This window comes from Calonectris borealis, chromosome W, assembly GCF_964195595.1.
Source record: "Calonectris borealis chromosome W, bCalBor7.hap1.2, whole genome shotgun sequence".
Lineage (NCBI taxonomy): Eukaryota > Metazoa > Chordata > Aves > Procellariiformes > Procellariidae > Calonectris > Calonectris borealis.
Genome location: NC_134351.1, coordinates 54,920,138 through 54,946,285, shown reverse-complemented (window position 1 = coordinate 54,946,285; position 26,148 = coordinate 54,920,138). Strand labels below are relative to the sequence as shown.

The 26,148-nt window shown below is 42.2% G+C and overlaps 1 long non-coding RNA gene and 1 pseudogene across 1 annotated transcript in view; both read left to right on the top strand.

Annotated features, from left to right (window-relative positions):
• LOC142074860 (uncharacterized) overlaps positions 1–26,148 on the top strand; it is a 602,395-nt gene that overhangs the window by 255,991 nt on the left and 320,256 nt on the right. The gene's annotated exons all lie outside the window — the stretch shown is intronic.
• On the top strand, positions 22,221–26,133 carry LOC142074992 (protein FAM151B-like; annotated as a pseudogene).

Here is a 26,148-nt window from a genome sequence, read left to right as displayed (position 1 = left end):
TTTAACCCTGTCCCAGATGAAACCAGGACACTCCTCCATCACTTGGAGAAGGAAGTTATCATCAACGCATTCCAGGAACCTCCCGGATTGCTTATGCCCTGCTGTTTTGTCCCTCCAACAGTTATTGGGGTGGTTGAAGTCCCCCATGAGGACCAGGGCTTGTGAACGTGAGGCTGCTCCTATCTGTCTATAGACGGCCTCATCCGCTTGTTCTTCCTGGTCAGGTGGCCTGTAGCAGACCTCCACCGTAATGTCACCTGTCCCTGCCCTCCCTTTAATCCTGACCCATAAGCTCTCGGTTGGCTCCTCATCCATCCCCAGGCGGAGCTCCATGCTCTCCAGCTGGTCATTGACATAGAGGGTGACACCCCCTCCTCGTCTCCCCTGCCTGTCCTTCCTAAAGAGCCTGTATCCTTCCATCCCAACACTCCAATCATAGGAGCCATCCCACCACGTCTCCGTGATGCCAATAAGGTCGTAGCCCTTCAGGCGTGTGCACATCTCTAACTCCTCTTTTTTTATTCCCCATGCTAAGTGCGTTTGCATAGAGGCATTTAAGGTGGGTGCAAGTTGGGTGCACATGGGGTGCAAGTTCTCAAAGATGGTAAAATGCAGTACCACACAAGTGACTGAGATGGTGATAAATAATGAAGGCAAAGGGAGTGTGTGGTGCATATCATTAACATTGCTAAAACAATGCCAGTTCAACTGAAACTTGTAATATGAGATCTGTTTGTAAATGCCTTTCTTCAACCAGCACAGCTGTAACAAGAAGATACAAATTCCTGGCTCAGCTGCTGATAGGAACCTTGTCTAACCTGTCTCTCTTTAACTGAGCTGTTAAAGGCAAATGAAACCATTTTACACCTAACATAGTTCTTCAGCAAAATGTCCCTGTTCTGTTTCATTCCAGAAATGGATGATAACCTCCGTCAGAGAAAGGTATAATAAACAATGCAGTACTTGAGCGTGTCAAGGAGGTTATAGCTGCAGGAGAAAGGGTATGAACATGTAAATAAACTCATCTGGACAGAAGCTTCCACACTTTGCTTTTCTATCAGAGAGGGAGGTTATTGAAGTACTTTGTCATCTAAAACATGCTAAGATCCTAATGTGAATAAAGTAGCTGTAGTCTAAATAGCGCACTGGTAAATGATATTTACATCTACTTTGTCAGTGCTATAAATGTGTTAATATATTGACTAAGATACCCTGCATATACATCACAGTAGGAAAAAAGTGATCAGTAAGTCTTTAGCCATACTTGATGTTATTGCTCTGTAGAAGCTTAGAGATTAATGTAAAAATACTGCATGTGTAGATGAGACTTACTATAAAACTTAAGAAAATGATGCAAAACCATCTGCTAAACTAAGGACTTTGTTACAGGACCTTAAAAACTATGAATATACTTTGCATACCGTAACCTCTTTGTTCATGTGGAAATGTATAGAAGCTGTATTAAAATACCTCTAAGGAAATATAATGAGATGAGTAAAACTATCTTGATTATTAGCTTTCTAATCCAAACTACTTTAATATTTACTTTTCATATCATACCAGTCATATCTTTCATATGAGCTCTTTTTTTTTTTTTAAAAAAAAGGGGGCGGAAGGGTAACTTGACTATAGGCTGAAAAGCTTTTGTATTCTGAAATCAGTTTCCAGGCTGTTCTGTGAATGATTTTTCTGCTTGATTGCAGCTCTCTAGATTACTTTGCTATTTACTATGTAGTAGACTCTCTGAAATTTAAACTGGTGTAGTCGTGTATGTCTGTGGGGTGTAATTATTGGAACATCTCTTCTTTCTGGGTATGTTGGAAGGTGGATACCAAGTGAAAAGTTGGGCTTTAGGATAACTGTTAAATGGTGAAAGAGATCAGCGGTTTCTCTGAAATCTTTTAGCATATATTTTCAAGGGTGATTTCCTAAAGGTGGTGCTTTGCTTACACTTAAAAAAAATTTTTTTTGCCAAAGTGTAGTTTTTATTACAGTTTGCTTACTTGAGCTTTAACAAAACAACTTAACAGTAAACTGCATTAAGCTTAATGCATATTTTAACCTTACAAGACCAAAAAAACCAACCCACAACTGAGAGTCTACTTTGTCTAGAGGTATTCAGACTTACTCATTCCTCTCAATTGAAATAGTATTTTTGATCATGCATAGAAGTTTTCCTCTAGCTAATCATGGCAAATTCTGTTGTACAAACTCTTTAGAATTGTTTAAAAGGGAATAACTATAGAATCATAGAATCGTTTAGGTCGGAAAAGACCTTTAAGATCATCAAGTCCAACTGTTAACCTAACACTGCCGAGTCCACCACCATGTGCCACATCTACACGTCTTTTAAATACCTCCAGGGATGGTGACTCAACCACTTCCCTGGGCAGCCTGTTCCAATGCTTGATAACCCTTTCGGTGAAGAAATTTCTCCTAATGTCCAATCTAAACCTCCCTTGGCACAACTTGAGGCCATTTCCTCTCATCCTATCGCTAGTTACTTGGGAGAAGAGACCAACACCCACCTCACTACAACCTCCTTGCAGGTAATTCTTGCTTTGAGCTGTTTTTTTAACATAGGATCTTCTTTGAAAAATGTCTTGTTTAACACAAGTTCTGCAAAACAGATTTGTCAGTTTCATGACAAATTTTTTATTGACAGGTAATGAAGGTGATAAATTCTTCTAATGAACATGTAATTAGTACAGGAGCCAGTTTTAATACTGAAGCAGATACTCAGTGTGTGTGCAGAATAAGGATGTCTATCACATACAAACAGATAGACATCCTAGGAAAGGTAAGCAGTCTAGTTTGGCTTGTGGGGAACAATCTCATTTCTTGAGCAGAAATGAAAGATTAGTGTTCAGGTTGTAAGGAAAATATGTATTCCCAATAGTTTGGACAAAAGTTCAGTATTCTCACAGCTAAGTAATTTAAATGTAAAATAAAATTTTGGTAACTTTTATCAACACTTAGGTACCTTTTATAAAAGTTACATTAAATGGAGATTAATACTTTTCTCTTTGTTTCCAAATGCTTATGTTTTCAGACATAATCAGTTTTTTACCTCTTTCCAAATTTAAATTAGTATTAATTGGGCAATATATTTATAGATGTAGACAAATAGTCTTGGTAACTGAATATATAATATGTAACAGTGAGCATCTCCATACAACACCTAGCAAACTGATGCAACCACATGTACAGTAAAGAGCTGTGCAGAGGTACCTTTGAGGTTTTGAAAGGCATACAGCTGTGTTGCATGGCAGTGCATCTGGATTGATTAGTCATGCTTCTCAACAGGGCCTGTTAGTTGGGGAGGAATTCCAGATGGATATGGCTGTACTCTTACCAGCGCTGGTATGAATTTGAATCTCCGTTCTATGCTTCAAAAACATGCTAAGTAGATATGCTTAATGAAGTACTATATACAGATTAACTAATCCCGAACTAACAAATTTATGGAAAAGCTTGTAGCACTGGAAAAAAAGATTACATAAGTGAATTTCTACTGCTTTTAGTACCACTGAAATTGACCTAAACATCAGGAATATCTTCTGTAATTAAATTTAAAAGTTGTGTAGCATGTAATTCATGTTAAAAACAAGCTCTTTCTTTAACTATTTCTCCTCTTTGTATACTGTGCTTGTTCAGCTTGCCTGTGTTATACATCTGCCAACATGTTATGGGAATGTTGTATGCCTTCACAAAATAAGTTAGGAAAGCTGATCTTTTTTGTCAAGGTCTGATTGGAACATTCTTTTCTCTTTAGAGAGTTATGTTTCATATCATCCTAACTACAAACTTGAGCGATATGTGGTGGTACTCACTTTTTTCTACTTTTCTAGTTACAGGTGCAAGTTTTATGGTGTTTAATGGATCCTTGAAAACATGTTCAGGATTTCTAGCTAAATCCAGTATAGCTGAAGGTAAGAATGTTGTGCTATGTAGTTTCTTAAAGAATTTTAAAGTGTGTGTGCATATACATATATGATTAGCAGTCTTGTATGAGATCTTTATCCCACGGTAAGTTAAGCTTTTTCTTTTCAGGATTTTTAACTTTGTGGAAAACCTATTGCAAAAAAATCATGTCATCACCTGTTTTGATATATATTGGGTTTTAACTCTCCACTTAATTCAGTCAATGTAAGTATTTCCTTTATGGATGCATATATCTGGATGTATTTTCATTGCTGCTGTTGTGGTTTAACCCCAGCCAGCAACTAAGCCCCACACAGCCTCTCGCTCACTCCCCCAAGGTGGGACGGGGGAGAGAATCAGAAGGGTAAAAGTGAGGAAACTCGTGGGTTGAGATAAAGACAGTTTAATAGGGAAAGCAAAAGCCGCGCACACAAGCAGAGCAAACCAAGGAATTCATTCACTCCTTCCCATCAGCAGGCAGGTGTTCAGCCATCTCCAAGAAAGCAGGGCTCCATCATGCGTAATGGTGACTTGGGAAGACAAACGCCATCACTCCAAACGTCCCCCCGTTCCTTCTTCAGCTTTATACGCTGAGCATGACGTCATATGGTATGGAATACCCCATTGGCCAGTTTGGGTCAGCTGTCCTGGCTATGCTCCCTCCCAGATTCTTGTGCACCTTCTTGCTTGCAGAGCATGGGAAGCTGAAAAGTCCTTGACTAGGTAAGCACTACTTGGCAACAACTAAAACATCAGTGTGTTATCAACATTATTCTCATGCTAAATCCAAAACAGAGCACTATACCAGGTACTAGGAAGAAAATTAACTCTATCCCAGCCGAAACCAGGACAGCTGTATTGATGGAAATGCATATTTTGATACATAAATACCAAAAAACTGTTAAGATCTATTAGTCTGACTAGAAAAGCTTTCCTAGCTTTCTATTTCATGTAGTATCTAATGCAGTAATTGGAGGACAGAGTCCAAGTTAAGACTTCATGTGTGTTTATTGAGGAGCTGTAGGAGAGGGTCCCTCCCAGTAGGATCTAAGCCAAGATTCTACTAAAATGTTCTGCTACTTTTTCTGTAGATAAGTGAGAATTTTAACTGACACTTCTTCTAGGTGGACTAATGGGACAAATAACACCAGGAACAATGGAAACCCTACTTTAGGCATTGAAAGACAAGAAGGACTTCAAAGTAACTTGTGGCAAAATGGTTGCAGGAGACCTAAAAGAATAAGTAGATGTTTGCTGGATAGAAAATGAGGAGAAAAAAAAAAAAAAAAGGTAAATATGTTAACAAAGCAAAATTTATTGTAGAATTCTCTTGTTCCCAACTCTTAGATATCCACTTTTTCTTTCAGGGAATTCCTCTGAAGCATTTTTATTGAAAGAAGGAATTGTTGTAGTTTAACCCGGCAGGCAGCCAAACACCACACAGCTGCTTGCTCACTCCCCGCCACAACCAGTGGGATGGGGGAGAGAATCGGGAAAAAAAAGTAAAATTCATGGATTGAGATAAAGACAGTTTAATAGAACAGAAAAGGAAGGGAAATAATAATAATAACAACAACAATAATAATGATAGAATATACAAAATGAGTGATGCACAATGCAATTGCTCACCACCCTCCGAGCAATGCCCAAAACAGCGATTGCTACTTCCTGGACCACACCTCCCATTCATATACTGAGCATGACGTCACATGGTATGGAATACCCCGTTGGCCAGCTGGACCAGATGTCCCGGCTATGCTCCCTCCCAGCCTCTTGTGCACCTGGCAGAGCATGGGAAGCTGAAAAGTCCCTGACTAAAGGAACTTAGCAACAACTAAAACCATCAGTGTGTTATCAACATTCTTCTCATACTAAATCCAAAACACAGCACTAGGAAGAAATTTAACTCTATCCCAGCCAAAACCAGGACAGAATTTAATACTTAAAACCTGTAAGTGAATAGGACAGTAAACTACCTGCAATCCTCTAGATGTCACTAGCAGAACAATTTTGCTTGTAGTATTCATCAAAATTAATACTACTTCCTCTGTTGTGGAAGTTGACAGGAAGATATGAACCCTCAGTTTCCTTCAAGTCCTCTGTCAAAGCAATAATCAGTTTGAGGATGGAATTAATCTCTTAAATTCACTTTTTAGTGGGGCTTGGAAGTGCACAATACTGCCTTTGCCCACTCATTGCTTGGAATGCCAGCATTGAGTTAGGCAAAATGGGATGCAAGACATCCTTAAACCATATAACTTGAATGGTTGTTCGTATAGGTTCAAACATTAACCGGGATTTAATTATACGTCACTAATGCAAAGCTTGTCCCTTACATGTTAGCTAAATATATTGTTTCTCAAGCCACAGGCTTGATTTGCTATGTCTTTTCCTGTGGCTTTTCTGACCAATTAGAACAAATAGAATTTATCTAAGAAGGTTTCTAGCATCTTCAACACATAAGTTGAGTTTTTATTCAATAAGTGGCAGGCTGTGTGTGTTCTCCAAGATGTTTGTTCTTGTAGCATCTGTATTTCCATAATGCAAATCCTGTACTAGATTTTGTTATATAGCTGTTTAATCATCCTTAAAGGCTATTTAAACCCTGCTTGAAGTTGAATAGCATATAGGAAATAAAATGTTGGTGTTAACCATGTTATTATCTTCTATAGAATTTAAAGCCCAGTAGATAGAAAATCATTAAAACAAACTTGGAGTGAAAAAGGAACCACAAGGCAGAGACTTTGAAACAGAAGGAAGTTTTATTAAGTGTACTGAAGTTAGTAAATTACATTGTGCTTGAGCTTTTTTTACCACCTAACTATTCTAAAAAGTAGTAAAGTGGATAGAGATGCTACCAAAGAAATAAACTTATTTGTGTGACCATACCGATATGCAAATAGTTTTCTCTAACTATTTGATGAGTTTACGTGCTTTCCATTATTTCCTTTCAAAAAGACTTAGTCATATCTGTAAGTTTTTTGATGACTCTAAATGTATAATCCGGATATTCCCATGGCCATTTAGTCACACAATAAGTATTTTGATTAAACAGATAAAATACTGGTATAATTTGCCAGCAAACAAACTTTGGTATTTATGGCTCAATCTGTTCTGGATTATGTATATATTGAAATATTTTTTTCCTCTTGTTTTTATATAACCAGGTTGCTAACTGTATTTAACCTTTCTATTATTTCAGGTTGTACTGGGTCTGGCTGGGATGCAATTAACTTTTCTCATAGTAGCCCATATAGTGCTGTGCTTTGCATTTGTGGCTAGAACGGCGTTGATAACACACCAATGTTTTGGCTATTGCTGAGCAGTGCTTGCACAGCATCAAGGCTTCAAGACTCATGGATGGTGGCAAATGCCCTGTGGGGGTGGCTACAGCAATGGAAGCAGACCAATTGGCAATACAGAAGTAAACTTATCTGGGCTGCTGCACTGTGGCAAAACACTACCGCCCAAGTAGAAAACGTTGCTGTAAAGTTGCGTCATGTAGATGCTCACATGCCCAAAAACTGTGCCACTGAAGAACATCGAAACAATGAGCAGGTAGGCCAGGCTGCCAGAACTGAGCTGGACTCAGCTCAGTTGGAGCTGGACTGGAAGCGTAAGTGTCCTGGTTTTGGTTGGGATGGAGTTGATTTTCTTCCCATTAACTGGTATAGTGCTGTGTTTTGGATGTAGTGTGAGAATAATGTTGATGACACACTGATGTTTTGGTTGTTGCTAGGTAATGTTTACGCTAGTCAAGGACTTTTCATCTTCCCATGCCCTGCCAGATGTGCAGGGGGCTGGGAGGGAGCATGGCCAGGACAGCTGGCCCAGCTGGCCAATGGGCTATTCCATACCATATGACGTCATGCTCAGCATATAAGGCTGGGTGAAGAAGGAGGGGGGGGCGTTCGGAGTGATGGCGTTTGTCTTCCCAAGTAACCGTTACGCGTGATGGAGCCCTGCTTTCCTGGAGATGGCTGAACCCCTGCCTGCCGATGGAAGTAGTGAATGAATTCCTTGTTTTGCTTTGCTTGCGTGCGCGGCTTTTGCTTTCCCTATTAAACTGTCTTTATCTCAACCCATGAGTTTTTCTAACTTTTACCCTTCTGATTCTCTTCCCCATCCCACCCGGCGGGGGTGTGAGCGAGCGGCTGCGTGGTGCTCAGTGGCCGGCTGGGGTTAAACCACAACAGTAAGGGTGAGCTATTTGTAACTCGATGGGCCCACGAAACATCGGGACATCTAGGGAGAGATGCAACATACAGATGGGCTTGTGATGGAGGGGTGGAACTGTCCGTGGAAGATATCACGCAGGTCACCCATGAATGTGAAACATGTGCCGCAATCAAGCAAGCCACACGAGTAAAGTCTTCCTAGAAGAGAAGGTGGTGGCTGGGTTTTCGATATGGGGAGGCCTGGAAAATTGACTATATTGGACCACTGTCACGAACCCGCAAAGGCAAGTGCTACGTGCTCACCATGGTGGAAGTGACTACCGGTTGGCTAGAAACATACCCTGTAAACCATGCCACTGCCCGAAACACCATCTTGGGCCTTGAAAGGCAAGTTCTATGGAGACATGGTACCCAGAAAGAATTGAGTCAGACAATGGGACTCACTTCCAAAATAACCTCAGACTCCTGGGCCAGAGAACATGGCATTGACTGGGTGTATCACATGCCCTATCACTCATAAGCCTCTGGAAAGACTGAGAGATGTAAGGGTGTCATGGTTTAATCTGGCAGGCAGCCAAATACCACGCAGCCGCTCACTCACTCCCCCCGCCCCCCCAGTGGGACGGGGAGAGAATCGGAAGGGTAAGAGTGAGAAAAACTCGTGGGCTGAGATAAAGACAGTTTAATAGAACAGAAAAGGGAAAATAATGATAATAAATAATGATAGAATATACAAAATGAGTGATGCACAATGCAATTGCTCACCACCCGCGCTGACCGATAACCAAGTAGCGATCGGTACTTCCTGGAACACGCCTACCATTCATATACTGAGCATGACGTCACATGGTATGGAATACCCCATTGGCCAGCTGGGCTGGCTGTCCTGACTATGTTCCCTCCCATCTCGTGCACCTAGCTCAGTCAGTAGGCACGGGAGCTGTCCTTGGACTAGGAGGGTACTTAGCAACAACTGAAAACCTCAGTGTGTTATCAACATTCTCCTCATACTAAATCCAAAACACAGCACTAGGAAGAAATTTAACCCTATCCCAGCCAAAACCGGGACAAAGGGATTGTTAAAGACTATGCTGAGAGCGTTGGGCAATGGGGCATGGAAGCACTGGGATATAAATTTAGCAGAAGCCACTGGGCTGGTTAACACCAGAGGATCTGCTAACTATCCTGGTCCAAAAAGACCCAAAACAAAAGCCCAAACCAAGCCCTTATATACTGTGGGAGGAGATAAGGTCCCTGTAGTGCACATAGGGAGGTGGCTGGGGAAGGCGGTGTGGGTTGCTCCTTCCTTGGGAAAAGGCAAAACCATTCGTAGGATTGTCTTTGCTCAAGGACCTGGGTGTACTTGGTGGGTAATGCGGAAGGATGGAGAGATCTGGTATGTGCCTCAAGGAGGTTTAACCTTGGGGGAAAATAATCTGTGATGCGAGTTGTATGTTGTAGGAAGTAATGTAGCAGGAAATACCTGAACTGATGAAGAGTGAGCTTTGCAACGAATCGGGTGAGTGCAGCAATGACCCAAACCAAGCTGGTGTTGGTGCCCAACAATCAAACATGCTGCGTCTCCTGTCCTGAGCGACCATCTTGACAGATGGGGTGACAGGTGCTGCACAGGCAAGGGCAGGACTCAGGATGGCCTAGCCCATCAAGAAGTAATTACCTTTGCAGTACTCTCAAAGGATAGAATTCCTGGTTATGTCATGGCTTGAGTCACTGTCCTGGCTATGCTCCCTCCCAGATTCTTGTGCACCTTCTCGCTTGCAGAGCATGGGAAGCTGAAAAGTCCTTGACCAATGTAAGCACCACTTAGCAACAACTAAAACATCAGTGTGTTATCAACATTCTTCTCATACTACATCCAAAACGCAGCACTATACCAGCTACTAGGAAGAAAATTAACTCTATCCCAGACAAAACCAGGACAGTGCGTCACATGGGGCCCAAGTCATTGCCTGTTCTTATGGACATTTGGGGGAGTGGCGGAAGCCCATGGAATGGGGGAATAATATCTATCTATCTGTTAAGGGTCAGGGGATAGTGGCTACTGAGAATGTATATACATCTGTACGTTAGGTATAAAGATGGTTTAAGTATGTAGTATCAGTTGTAAGTCTTGGTAAGAGGGGATTTTGGGGATGAGAAATAGATACAAGGGGATGGTCAGAAGATATGTAAATGTATCAAATTACGTGGGACCTGAGCATGACGCAAATGGTATGGAACAAGGGGTGGAGACTGGATTGGGTCTGGCTGGGTTGGAGTTAACTTTCCCCATAGCAGCCCTCATAGTGCTGTGCTTTGTATTGGTAGCTAGAACAGGTTTGATAACACACCAACTGAGCAGTGCTCCCACAGCATCAAGGCTGTCTCTCCAACCCCCCCACCCCCAAAGGCCAGTAGGCTGGGGGTGGGCAAGAGGTTGGGAGGGGACAGAGCCAGGACAGCTGACCCCAACTGACCAATGGGGTATTCCATACCATATGATGTCGTGCTCAGCAATAAAAGCTAAGAGAAATGAGGAGGAGGGGGGGCATTCGTTATTAAGGCGTTTGTCTTCTGAAGCAACCGCTATGCGTACTGAGGCCCTACTTCCCAGGAAGTGGCTGGACATCGCCTGCTGATGGGAAGTAGAGAATTAATCTTTTTTTGTTTTCCTTTGCTTTTGCACATGCCTATGCTTTTCTTTATTAAACAGCTTTTAACTTGACTCACGAGTTTTTAATCTTATTTTCTCCCCCTAGTCCTGCTGAGGAGGGGGAGTGATAGAGTGGCTTGATGGGCACCTGGCAGCCAGCCAAGCTTAACCCACCACAGATATATGTGAAAATGCTTTACAACCCTCTGATAGAATGTGGCACTAAGTTCCATCAGTTTGTAAGAGCTTTTATCCCATGGATAGGGGGTTTTTTCAACTAGAAAGAGCTATTGTAAATGTATCAGCAGAATTTTAAAAAGTCATTAATGAAACCGCAGATAATATTATAGCCCTACAGGAAGAAATCAAATTATTTCCACTGGTAAAACTGAAATGATAGAGACTATCTGGAAAGCTCATGTCAGTTTTCTGCTTGTGCAAAGAAATTGGAAAAGACAACCTTTCGGTTGGGAAGCCAGAGAGTTGCTCCCAGGCTACAAATGGGGTTGAGCGCACTGGGTGTCTCTCTGCCCGGCAGTGTGCAGGTCTCTCCCACTGTTGTTCCAGGTTTCTTGGTGTCATTCTTTCCCATGGAAGGGGAATGAAAGTGTCAAAGCCTTTGAAGGAGCTTCTGTAAAGCTTGCTGAAAATCAAAGTCCTGCTCTACGTATGCTGAAGTACATATTAATTTTAACACATCATCCCACACCAGCATGATTTCTTGTTTCCATGGATTTTTTTTTAAAGAAAGGATTTCTATTTCCTATTTAGCTCCAATATTAACAATCTTTTGGGGGTGTCTCAATTCAAGAATTAAGTGTACTCCTTTGAATATCTGATCTCATGCCACATCACTGGGATGTGATGGAAGATTTTTTTGCAATGGCTTATAATACAAAAAAGTTTGTTGTTTTTTGTGTGCGGAAACAACTATGTATGTTGAAGTAAATTCAGTTTCTTTGGCCTAACTTGAAAAGTTCAAAATGGGGTTCAAAGTGAGCTGTGATTTTTTTTCAGACATGCACCTATGCAATTCCTAACTTAAGTTTGCGGGAATATGCATGTACAATGTCTGCTTTTGCAGCTGATGAATCCACCCCCATGTTAAAAAAGAGCTTCATCAAAGCCTGAGTATTCTATAGAAATGACAAAATTGCTAGATAGTTTTAAAATGTGATTTGTGCCTGTTGTCCTGTATAATTGTATTGGGTTTATGTGGCAAGGTTTAGGTAGCGTGGGGGCTGCAGGGATGACTTCTCTGAGAAGATGCCAGGAGCTGCCCCCATGTCGGACAGAGCCAGTTACAGCTGGCTCCAAGACAGACCCGCCACTGGCCAAAGCTGAGCCCATCAGCAACATTGGTAGCGCCTCTGTGATAACGTATTTAAGAAGGGGGAAAAAACGCTGCGGAACAGCAGCTGAGGGAGAGGAGTGAGAATATGTGAGAAAAACAACTCTGCAGACACCAAGGTCAGTAAGAAGGAGGAGGGGGAGAAGGTGTTCCAGGCGCCAGAGCAGAGACTCCCCTGCAGCCTGTGATGAAGACCATGGTGACGCAGGTTGTCCCCTGCAGCCTATGGAAGACCACGGTGGAGCAGATATCCACCTGCAGCCTGTGGAGGACCCCACGCCGGAGCAGGTGGATGTGCCCTGAAGGAAGCTGTGACCCCGTGGGAAGCCCACGCTGGAGCAGGCTCCTGGCAGGAACTATGGCCCCACAATATGAAAACTGTGATTTTATTACTGTGGTGGGTTGACCTTGGCTGGCCACCAGGTGCCCACCAAGCCGCTCTATCACTCTTCCTCCTCAACAGGATGAGGGGAAGAAATTACAATGAAAAGCTCATGGGTCAAGATACAGACAGGGAGATCACTCACCAATTACCTTCAGAGGCGAAACAGACTTGACTCAGTGAAATTAATTTAATTTATTGCCAATCAAAACTCAGAGTAGGGTGATGAGAAATAAAACCAAATCTTAAAACACCTTCCCCCCATCCCACCCTTCTTCCCGGGCTCAACTTCACTCCCATCTTCTCTACCTCCTCCCCCTGAGCGGCACAGGGGGACGGGGAATGGGGGTTGCGATCAGTTCATCATACGTTGTCTCTGCCACTCCTTCCTCCTCACGCTCTTCCCCTGCTCCATCGCGGGGTCCCACCCACGGGAGACAGTCCTTCAGGAACTTCTCCAACGTGGGTCCTTCCCACAGGCTGCAGTTCTTCAGGAACGAACTGCTCCAGCATGGGTCCTTTCCATGGGGTCACAGGTCCTGCCAGGAGCCTGCTCCAGCACAGGCTCTCCACGGGGTCACAGCCTCCTTTGGGCACATCCAGCTGCTCTGGCGTGGGGTCCTCCACGGGCTGCAGGTGGATATCTGCTCCACCGTTAACCTCCATGGACTGCAGGGGGACAGCCTGCCTCACCATGGTCTTCACCGCAGGCTGCAGGGGAATCTCTGCTCTGGCGCCTGGAGCACCTCCTCCCCCTCCTTCTTCCCTGACCTTGGTGTCTGCAGAGTTGTTTCTCTCACATATTCTCACTCCTCTCTTCCGGCTACTGTTGCGCAGCAGTTTTTTTTCCCTTCTTAAATACGTTATCCCAGAGGCCCTACCACCATCGCTTATTGGCTCAGCTTTGGCCAGCAGCGTGTCCGTCTTAGAGCCAGCTGGACCTGGCTCTTTCTGACATGGGGGCAGCTTCTGGCATCTTCTGACAGAAGCCACCCCTGCAGCCCCCCGCTACCAAAACCTTGCCACACAAATCGAATACACATATAAAAGTTTCTGAAAATACAAATAACGGGGGGAGGCTAAATCCTTTTATTGTTACAGAATTTGTAGGTGTCCACCCGGATGTAGAAGGCAAAGGAGAAGAGAAGTAGATTTTTTAAAATTTCACTTTAATTTTTGTTTAAACTCATTTAAAAACATCTTTTTCCTATTTTTCCTTAAGGAGTTTCCAGCACAATGAATAAAAAAAACCACTTTTAAAGTAATATTGCATTATAAAAGTCTAATTGTATAAAAATATTTTTAAATGCAAGTACACAATGCAGATTTAGTCAAATGAGTTACAGAATTTGATGTTCTTTTGGATAATATTTCTTTGGGTACCATTTCTGAAATATTGAAGTTTATTCCAATAGTGCTAAAAAATAAATATTTTGTATATTTCTACCCTGTCAGCTTGGTTGACCACATAATCACATTTCCTGCTGGATTTATGTACAGAAATTAATGTATTCTGCAAAAGAATTTGAGAGTCCCATCTGAAAAATGCCAGAATCGTTCAATATGTAGTAGGCAGTACATCTTATTTTTTCAAATGCTGTGCAATAAAAACTGTTGTCTGGTTTTTTTTTGTTTCAGGAAAAGCTGCTTTGGGATTTTTTCCTCTTTACCTCGTTAAGTTCTTTGTAGTGAAAAAGAAGGCAGTCCACAGACTTGACTTTATCATTTGTATATTAATTCTGGGAAAATTTGAACTGTTCTGGCCTCAGACTATGTGAGAAATACTGAAGCCAGTAATGGTAACTGAAGCGATCATTAACTTTTCTCTAAGGAGACTTGAGCTAATACGTTGCTAACTGAAAATGTTTAGTGGAATTCCTGCTGCAATGCAGTTTTCTTAACAATACAAAAATTAAAATGTATAAAACGACTTTTCACGGAAAATAACACAACTTGGTACAGTTTTTTATTTATAGCTAAGTTGATGTAACAGCTGTCTGCCTTTCCCATTTCTGGCTGCAAATTCCAACACCATTCATCTGAACTCATCATGAGCCAGGTCAGGGAACAACCTGGTACAGAACTAGCCCTACAAAATAATGAGAATAGTTGTTTAGCACTTTGTGTCCCAGAGCTCAGATACTGCTACTAAGGTGAGCACCAGTATTGGTGCAAGAGACTGAGGAAAGATGCAGCCAAGAAGTGGGAAGGTATGATGACCTATTTGGTAGTAGTTAAGTGAAGTCTAGCTGTCCTGGTTTCGGCTGGGATAGAGTTAATTTTCTTCCTAGTGCTGTGTTTTGGATTTAGTATGAGAAGAATGTTGATAACACACCGATGTTCTAGTTGTTGCTAAGTAGTGCTTACATAGCCAAGGACTTTTTCAGCTTCCCATGCTCTGCCAGGTGCACAAGAAGCTGGGAGGGAGCATAGCCAGGACAGGTGACCCAACTGACCAGTGGGGTATTCCATACCATATGACGTCAGGCTCAGTATATAAATAGGAGACGTGGTCCAGGAAGTAGCAATCGCTGTTTGGGGACTGGCTGGGCATCAGTCGGCGGGTGGTGAGCAATTGCATTGTGCATCACTCATTTTGTATATTCTACCATTACTATTAATATTATTATTTTCCCTTCCTTTTCTGTTCTATTAAACTGTCTTTATCTCAATCCATGAATTTTACTTTTCTTTTCTGATTCTCTCCCGCATCCCACTGTGGGTTGGGGGGAGTGAGTGAGCGTCTGCGTGGTGTTTGGCTGCTTGCCAGGTTAAACCACAACAGTCCTTTTTGGTGCCCAATGTGGGGCTCGAAGGGTTGAGATAACGACAGATCTGACCAAAGCGTGTTAAGGCAAAATTGTTATAAGCATCCATTATATTGATTGGTCACAATGTTGATGTATTGGCTCTCAAAGTTGTGGGGCTGGCTCTCAATGTTGGGGTATGTAATACCTTACTTGCAGTATGTGTTCCCTGTTGTGCTGTTTATCACTGCTCGGAGCTGGGGCAAGGTTATCATTTTGCTGCACTGTGTAACACTGTTTTATGAGATGATAAAATCATTGGTCGTGAGTCTAATCTGGTATCTGTACTCAGCATTGCCATCATCTCTGTACCTCGGGAGCCACCTCTCAGAAACTATTAATAATTACACTCTTTACCTTTTCTCCTCGGAGATCCAATTTATGGGGGAGACGGGGGGGCACTTTCCCCCACTCCTTCATCTTCCCTTTCATATCTCCAGAAACTCCTTTTTCTTCTATCCTCCTCATGAAGCCCTCCGCAACAGTTCCTGAGAATTTTGAATATCCTTGGGATGTTCAAACAAGCATGTTCCTATTGCTATGTCTCCTGAATGTGGTTCAGGCCTTGTTTAGGGTTAAACAACTATTCAGGAATACCGTCCAGAGATCAACCCCGGCAACAGACACGGTGGCTACTCCAACCCCCGCGACAGGCACTGCGGCTACTCAAACCCCCACAACAGGCACTGTAGATACTCCAACCCCCGCGACAGGCATTGCAGCTACCCAAACCCCAGTGACAGGCACTGCGGCTGAACCAGAGAACCAACCTGTGCCGGTATCAGTCGCCCCTGTACAGAAGAAGAAATACACAAGAAAATCAGCTCGTTTAGTAAGGGATGAAGATGAACCAGGGCCATCACGACAACGGGAGGAGGAAGAGGCAGAACCCGTAAATGAGATGGTAACCACCCGATCCCTATCCCTGAATGAGCTGCGAGATATGTGAAAAGATTTCAGCCGTCGTCCAGGCGAGCACATTGTCACCTGGCTGCTCCGATGCTGGGATAATGGGGCCAGTAGCCTGGAATTAGAGGGTAGGGAAGCCAAGCAGCTGGGATCCCTTGCTAGGGAAGGGGGCATTGACAAAGCGATTGGACAAGGGGCACAGGCCCTCAGCCCCTGGAGGCGACTCCTGTCAGGCGTGAAGGAAAGGTATCCCTTCAAGGAAGATGTTATATGCCACCCAGGCAAGTGGACCACCATGGAGAGAGGTATCCAGTACCTGAGGGAATTAGCCATGCTGGAGGTGATTTATGATGACCTGAACAACGAGCAGTTACACAAAGACCCAGATGAAGTCCAGTGCATGTGACCCATGTGGCAGAAGTTTGTACGGAGCGCACCAGCATCGCATGCAAACTCATTGGCAATAATGACCTGGAAAGATGGATGAATTGGCTGGCCAACTCCGGCAAGATGAAGAAGATGAAGTCTCTCTTCCTCCCTAGGGGCCTGTGTCTCTGCTGTGGAGAAACTGTCCTGGGAGTTCCAGCAACTCAAAGAAAATACGTCCTACTTCCCACCTGCATGGACCAGTATCTCAGCCATTAGGAGTAAGCGTCCCTCTGCTCAAGAGAGAGGATATAGTGGATACAGACCCCGGGGCACCCTGTGGTTTTACCTGCGTGACCATGGAGAGGACATGAGTCAGTGGGATGGAAAACCTACCTCACTCCCTTTGGCAGCAGAGTGCAGGCCACAGTTTGCTTTCACTTGGAGGGGCGTCCAGTACACCTGGAACCGACTGCCCCAGGGGTGGAAACACAGCCCTACCATTTGCCGTGGGCTGATCCACACCGCACTGGAACAGGGTGAGGCTCCCGAACACCTGCAATACATTGATGACATCATCGTGTGGGGCAACACAGCAGAAGAAGTTTTTGAGAAAGGGGAGAGAATAGTCCAAATCCTTCTGAAGGCCGGTTTTGCCATAAAACAAAGTAAGGTCAAGGGACATGCACAGGAGATCCAGTTTTTAGGAATAAAGTGGCAAGATGGACGTCGTCAGATCCCAATGGATGTGATCAACAAAATAACAGCCATGTCCCCACCAACTAGCAAAAGGGAAACACAAGCTTTCTTAGGCGTTGTGGGCTTTTGGAGACTGCATATTCCAGATTACAGCCTGATTGTAAGCCCCCTCTATCAAGTGACTCGGAAGAAGAACGATTTCAAATGGGGAAAATGCCTTTGAACAAATTAAACGGGAGATAGTTCAGGCAGTAGCCCTTGGGCCAGTCCGGGCAGGACAAGATGTAAAGAATGTGCTCTACACTGCAGCCGGGGAGAACGGCCCTACCTGGAGCCTCTGGCAGAAAGCCCCAGGGGAGACGCGAGGTCGACCCTTAGGGTTCTGGAGTCGGGGATACAGAGGATCCGAGGCCCGCTACACTCCAACTGAGAAGGAGATATTGGCAGCATATGAAGGGGTTCGAGCTGCTTCGGAAGTGGTTGGTACTGAAGCCCAGCTCCTCCTGGCACCCCGACTGCCGGTGCTGGGCTGGATGTTCAAAGGGAGGGTCCCCTCTACACATCATGCAACCGATGCTACGTGGAGTAAGTGGGTCGCACTGATCCCACAACGGGCCCGAATGGGAAACCCCAGCCGCCCAGGAATCTTGGAAGTGATCACGCACTGGCCAGAAGGTCCCTTCCAACCCAAACTATTCTATGATTCTATGATTAAGGGCATTGTCCAAATGCCTCTTAAACATTGACAGGCTTGGGGCGTCGACCAACTCTCCAGGAAGTTCCAGAGTTCTGTTCCAGTGTTTCACTACCCTCTCGGTAAAGAGATGCCTGCTACTGAAGGTAGGAATTGTCTAGTGTAGATTCATGTGCTTGAAAGTGGCAACAATTTTATTTCAGGAAATTTCAGCCCTCTGAAAAGTTGCTCCTGCATGGCATTTTGGTGAAGTTATTGTCTCGTTTTAAAAAAAATGAAAAAAGATAATTTTTATTTCACTGGAATGCTTTTTTCCTCTCAAGAGGGTATGTTGAGAATATGATTACAAATAAATGTTACTACTTTACAAGAGAAAACTTTGACATCCTCTCATCTCCAACCAAGAGAAGGATATTTGTTCTGTTCCTGCTGCTGCTCCAATAGGGCCAGCCATTTCTGATGATGGAGTCCCAGATTCTAACAGACCATTGCTTTCTCTTCAACTATGTATTTGAATCTCTAATATCAGATTTTCCCCAGGTGGGATTCTTATTCCCCTAATAAAACAGTATTGTAAAAATGCTGCAACTTATTTAAAATTAACAATATTTGAAAAATTAATCAGTTCTTAGATTCAAAAGAGTAATAACTAGAGAAGCACAGCCAACAAACTTTTTACAGTATGGTAAAGTCCAGGCACCTTCCCTCTTTCCACCATGCTGATTCAGCATGGTGGAAACTCCATAGAAACTCCAGCAAGCATGGTTCAGGAAGAAAAGGGTGTTCTTTTTCAGACAGCTCTCCCATTAGAAGATGAAATGTTAACAGTAAACAAACTGGAATAAATAAAATATTCTTTTTAGATTTAGAACAGAATAGAAAGCATTGATAGGACTTTGCATCTTTTTTGTGGCTGGAATAGTTATTACTGTTGTTTATGTGAAGCATATCTAGGATCGAGAATGGAAAAGTAAACCAGTTCCCAATCTGTATAAATGAAGAGATCCCAGGGGACAATAACAGGAGAGAACACAAAACTTTAATAATAGGCGGAGATATTACTTTGTTTCTGACCCATCTATCTAGGCATGTGCACATTATGTGTGTCAATATGGTATATTGGTATCTGATTCGAAGAAGCTTACAAAGTGGAAAACAAATTTAAAATGGGTTCTGCTGCTACACTTATCAACCCATGTATGCAGGGTTGGCTTCATCAGTCAGGGAATTGGAACAAATGCCAGGGATTGTTTCAGTGCTCTTTGAAACTGGAAATTTCAAGCAAAAATCTGCCTTTCTCAAATTTTACTTCTCCTATGCTATACACAAATTGACTCAAAACATTCAAATACAACTTTCAAGGCATAGCTCAGTCTTAACAATTCTCATTCATTACCTTTAGATAATCAATCGAGACTGATTTCAGTATTTTTCTTCACAGAGTTGAGGATTTCAAACAGCATGTACCACTGTATTGGGTCTGGCTGAGATGGAGTTAACTTTCCCCATAGCAGCCCTCATAGTGCTGTGCTTTGTATTGGTAGCTAGAAAGGTGTTGATAACACACCAGTGTTTTGACTACTGCTGAGCAGTGCTCCCACAGCATCAAGGCTGTCTCTCCAACATTCCCCCCTCACCAGTAGGCTGGGGGTGGGCAAGATCTTGGGAGGGGACATAGCCAGGACAGCTGACCCAAAGTGACCAAAGGGATATTCCATACCATATGACGTCTGCTCAGCAATAAAAGCTAAGAGAAAGGAGGAGGAGGGGGGGCATTCGTTATTACGATGTCTTCCGGAGCAACCGCTACGCGTACTGAAGCCCTACTTCCCAGGAAGTGGCTGGACATCGCCTGCTGATGGGAAGTAGAGAATAAATCTTTTGTTTTCCTTTGCTTCCACGTGTGGCCTTTGCTTTTGCTTTATTAAACTGTGTGATAGAGCAGCTTGGTGGGCACCTGGTGTCCAGCCAAGGTCAACCTACCACAACCAGCTAGCTTCCCTCTCTTTCTTCACAAGCAAGATTAAAAAGAGCTGTGTGCTGTCAGATTTCCTAGAAGGAGATTTGATCTTTTTCAGTGAGTCTACCATTTTACAGAGTATTTAGTGTTTTCTTGCAACATAGTGAAAAGTAGAAAACAATATTCTCTCTGCTAAATACTTGTAAAACAACAGCCTATGATGATGGCATTAGGAGAAAGAGGTAAAACCAGCCAACTCCTTGGCATTAGGTTAATGAAAAGGTTAAAAGTGCGGGGAAAACAACCTGAAAAGAAAATCGTCCTGCAATAGCCTGTACTTTTAAGTAGAGCAACTTGGAAGGTAGTTTGATTTTTTCTTTTTGCGCTGAAAAAATTTGACAGCTTCAGGAGTAAGTTGTTTTCTCAGTAAATTTCAGTTCTTATGCGAGAAGCTGAAAAGTAAAAAAAAAAATAATTGCGGAAAATGCCTTTGAACAAATTAAACGGGAGATAGTTCAGGCAGTAGCCCTTGGGCCAGTCCGGGCAGGACAAGATGTGAAGAATGTGCTTCAAAGGGAGGGTCCCCTCTACACATCATGCAACCGATGCTACGTGGAGTAAGTGGGTCGCACTGATCACACAACGGGCCCAAATGGGAAACCCCAGTCGCCCAGGAATCTTGGAAGTGATTGCGAACTGGCCAGAAGGCAAAGATTTTGGAATATCCCCAGAGGAGGAGGTGATGCGTGCTGAAGAGGCCCCGCTGTATAACAAACTACCAGAAAACGAGAAGCAATATGCCCTGTTCACTGATGGGTCCTGTCGTCTTGTGGGAAAGCATCGGAGGTGGAAGGCTGCTGTATGGAGTCCTACAAGGCAAGTTGCAGAAACTGCTGAAGGAGAAGGTGAATCGAGCCAGTTTGCAGAGGTGAAAGCCATCCAGCTGGCCTTGGACATTGCTGAACGAGAAAAATGGCCAGTGCTTTATCTCTATACTGACTCATGGATGGTGGCAAATGCCCCGTGGGGGTGGTTGCAGCAGTGGAAGCAGAACAACTGGCAGCGCAGGGGTAAACCCATCTGGGCCGCCGTGTTGTGGCAAGATATTGCTGCCCGGGTAGAGAACCTGGCTGTAAAAGTACGTCACGTAGATGCTCACGTACCCAAGAGTCGGGCCACTGAGGAACATCAAAATAACCAGCAGGTGGACCAGGCTGCTAAGATTGAAGTGGCCCAGGTGGATTTGGACTGGCAACATAAGGGTGAATTATTTATAGCTCGGTGGGCCCATGACGCCTCAGGCCATCAAGGAAGAGATGCAACATATAGATGGGCTCATGATCGAGGGGTGGACTTGACCATGGACGCTATTGCACAGGTTATCCATGAATGTGAAACATGCGCTGCAATCAAGCAAGCCAAGCGAGTAAGGCCTCTCTGGTATGGAGGACGATGGTTGAAATATAAATATGGGGAGGCCTGGCAGATTTTTTCAGCTTCCCATGCTCTGCCAGGTGCACAAGAAGCTGGGAGGGAGCATAGCCAGGACAGCTAACCCAACTGGCTAACAGTGTATTCCATACCATATGACATCAGGCTCAGTATATAAATAGGAGACGTGGTCCAGGAAGTAGCGATCGCTGCTTGGAGACGGGCTGGACATCGGTCAGCAGGTGGAGAGCAATTGCATTGTACATCACTCATTTCATATATTCTACCATTTTTATTATTATTATTATTATTATTATTATTATTATTATTATTATTTTCCCTTCCTTTTCTGTTCTATTAAACTGTCTTTATCTCAATCCACAAATTTTACTTTTTTTTTTTTTCCAAGTCTCTCCCCCATCCCACTGAGGTGGGTGGGGAGTGAGCAAGCGGCTGTGTGGTATTTGGCTGCCTGCCAGGTTAAACCACATCAATAGCATATCCATCAGTCAGATAGTTTATTTATTTTTCTTCTTTTGCTTCAATAGCTGTTGGTAACAGCCAGTTTGAGCATATCTGAAATCAAAGGTATTCCAAAGGTATTTAGTGGTAATGCCCAGGATGGTGTGTAATCTCTTCTTGCACATTTTGTCTCGTACATAGCTGCTGATAATGGAGCAAGTGTTTCCATGACTGTGATGTGTGTGTCAGAGGGACAGAATGTGACTTTTTTAATCAGTGAGGGTCAAGAAAAGGGAAGAACCTTGCTTGTGCCCCAAATAGGCTACACTGAAGTAATTTATGAGAAAAGTTAGCCCAGAACTCTCCATTTCCATGAAGCAGTTCGTATTGGGCAGCAGGGAGACATGAGGCTTACACCAGCAGTTATAGTCAGCTTATGGTAGAAAGGGTCCTCAGCATTTGCCCAAATCTTCTCTGGCTTACAGTTTCATTTGCATATCCATCTATTATATATGCACTATATATTTCCTGTTCTCAGAGTAATGTGTCATATCAACTGCGTATTGATACAGTCTAGAAGCTGTACAGCCTTCTTTGGAGCTCCTTGAACATGTGAAGCTGCATCTGAGATGACCTGTTTGGATCAACACAGATATTCTACCAGAACCTAATGGAAAAACTAGTGGATGCAAAAGGATTCCTTGACACTGTCACTTCATTTTTCCCAACCATAACCTTATCGCTGGGATGGACAACTAGCTGACACCCTGGAAAACACAGTAAAGGTAAAGATAGAAAATTTAACACTTATGCTGCATGGCCTGTTTTCTTCAAATTCTTTTCAAAATTGATTCAAAATAAATTGTATGCCATTTTGACAGTTTGAAAATAATAGTGAATATAAGAAGAATTGTTTTCTTTATTTGTGTATATTTGATAGTGTGTTATATATCAATTAGTTCAATGTTTAATTGAATTGCAATGGGACTGTATGAAAATCTGATTTTTTTTTCGAAAATAAACAGTACTTTGTTATTTAACTCATTCTCACATATTGAGGAATTTGGGGAGGGCAAATAATTTAAGCCTTGTTTCAGGTAAGTCTACTCCCTGAATTATAGCAGGATTAGTTTGTTAATCGGAATTCTGGCACATTCCCTGAAGAAAAATAACATATTAGCTGGAAATTTAAAACCCTGTCTAAGGGGTTTTGTATTAGATGACTAAAATAAAATTGTATGTCAACACTGGTTTTAACATTTTGTTTCTATTGAATAATTGAAATTTTACAATAAATTTTCCAATTTACTGACTTTAATAACTTTTAAAAATCTCAGTTTTGAGAATCTAATGACAGTTTTTTATTGTTAATCCCTAACTAGAATTTAGGTCTTGAACATATAATCATTATTTTAGGATCCCTTTCACAAGCTTCCTCTTATAATTCTCATGGCTGCTTTGTTCAGGGGTTTTACTCCAGTGCACATGCATTTGTGTGCAATAGCATAGTTCCCATTCATACAATCTGTGACTACAACTACAAAATTATACACCTTTCCAAATTCAATAGCAAGATTTAGTATTGTGTTGTTATGATTTTATTAAACTATATGGATGACCGAGCACTGGAACAGGTTGCCCAGGGACGTTGTGGAGTCTCCCTCCTTGGAGATATTCAAAAGCCATCTGAACATGGTCCTGGGCAACCAGCTCTAGGTGGCCCTGCTTGAGCAGGGCAGTTGGACAAGATGACCTCCAGAGGTCCCTTCCAACCTCAGCGATTCTGTGCAGTTGCTAGAAACATGCATTAGAAATACTGTACTAAGTAATATTTTTAATAAAGGTGATAATTTTATTTTCATTGTACATTTCAGTTTATGGTGATGCTAATTAAGGATATACTGTAAGACACAAGAAAACCAGGTTATTTGACCAATTATAACTACAAGTTCCTGTTTGCTCAACAAAACATTTTTAAAGATTTGTCACTTCTTAGTCTATTCAGTCACTATATTGCATATGATTAATCCAGAAAAAAAAAAAATTACTGTGATTATTGAAGTTAAGATTTTCATAGCCAGTAGAAGTAAAAGAACAGTTAAATATCATTTTAACTAGTTCTAGGGCTTGTAAAAATCTTAAACAGCAGGGACTCTTAAAGCATTTTATATTTCTTGCTTTTAACATTTTTTTTAAGTACAAAGCATTTTACCTGCTTCATTTCTCTATAACTTAGTCTTTTATTGCATTCATTCTGAAATACTTAAAAAAAAAAAGTTTCAAAGTGTTTCTGTTTTTAAAGGACCATTGTCAAGTTAAAACTAGTCTGTATTGAAGTCAGTAGCAATACTGTTTTTAAGAGAGAGAGGAAAGATATAATTCCCTGAATACACTCTATAGCTATATTTAAAATAATGCTTCAGTTGATGGAAATAAGGATTTTCGAAATAAGTTTCTTTTTCCATGTTAGCATTGCTTTTTTCCCCTGGGACACTGACATTATTTTAAATCATTTGGTGATTTCATTTTTAGAATTATCTGATTTTCACAAAACCCACATTTGCTCTTGTTTTGTCCTAAAACCTAACTATTCTATAAATCATTGCATCTTTTTTTAGATAGAGATTGTATTTGCAAAGAATTCATTTTAATTAAATGGTCTTTATTGCAGGCTATGTTTGGAGGATGTTAAAAGAAATGGCACAGATATGCAATACACTTTCTCAGTCTCTAACTTTCCCTGTAAGAGCAGCATTAGTGCGACAGTCAATATCTGAGCTCTGTTAGTTATTACAACAGTCAGATATGTAAATTTGAGGGGGTTTATTTTTAGTAGTCTTATTATAAAGGCGCATATTAGTTATTAAATATAGCATACTTATCCCAATTGCATTGAAATTTTTTTCTTTCTGTTTATTCCTTAAGATCCTTAGTTCCTTTAGTTTTTTAATCATTTTGACATGCAGAAGTGGACACTATTCATTTATATTACACCTTAAAATTCCAAAAGGCTATTTTAAAATTACGTTCTAGGTAATTATGGTGGGTTCGCCTTGGCAAACAGCCAAGTGCTCACCCAGCTGCTCACTCACTCCCTGTCCTGGTTTCGGCTGGGATAGAGTTAAATTTCTTCCTAGTGCTGTGTTTTGGATTTAGTATGAGGAGAATGTTGATAACACACTGATGTTTTCAGTTGCTGCTAAGTACCCTGCTAGTCAAGGACTCTTCAGAGGCTGAGAGGGAGCATAGCCGGGACAGCTGGCCCAGCTGGCCAATGGGGTATTCCACACCATGTGACGTCATGCTCAGTATATGAATGGTAGGTGTGGTCCAGGAAGTAGCGATCACTGTTTTTTGGGCATTGCTCAGTGGGTACACTCATTTTGTATATTCCACCATCATCATCATCATCATCATCATCATCATCATCATCATTATTATTTTCCCTTCCTTTTCTGTTCTATTAAACTGTCTTTATCTCAACCCACGAGTTTTCTCACTCTTACCCTTCCAATTCTCTCCCCGTCCCACTGGGTGTGGGGGGGAGTGAGCGAGCAGCTGTGTGGTGTTTGGCTGCCTGCCAGGTTAAACCACGACACTCCCCCTCCTCAGTGGGACAGGGGGAGAAAATAGGATGAGAAAGCTCATGGGTTGAGATAAAGGCAGGGAGATTGCTTACCAATTACTGTTGCAGGCAAAGCAGACTTGACTTGAGGAAAATTAATTTATTGCCAATTAAAATAGATCGGGTAGAGAGAAACAAGAAGACAAACATTAAAACAACACCTTTCCTTCCCTCCCCCCTTTTCCAGGCTCAAGTTCACTCCTTCACTCCAATTTTTGGAGTAGTATTTTCATCCAGCAGTTGCTTTTTCCCAGTAAGTTGAAGTCATTATGGTAACAATGAGAGTGGAGGGCAAGGACATATAAAACTTTAATTCTGGTAGTTCATAAATTTTGGTTGCTTAAGTTTGAAATCTAAAGGAGATTAATTTTTTGGTATGTAATTACATTACTAAAATTAAGATATCACAGTCCTGACTATATTTAGAAGCTTATTAATGCCATGTCTTTCTGTCTCATATGCTTAAATTAAGATAACAACGTATCAGTTTAACTTCTTTTTTCTTTTTTTTAATTTTTTTTTGATAAAAAATAAGAGTGAGGTACAATGTCACTGTTTGGACAGGAAAGCAAGATGAGTATTCTGTAGATTTGCTTTATACCTGAGAGAACTTTGGTAATAGTAGGGTTTATTATGACATCTTAGAACTGCAAAATTCTGAATTCAAAAAAGCCATAGGAGTGGAATACTAGATATGAAGCAGGGCA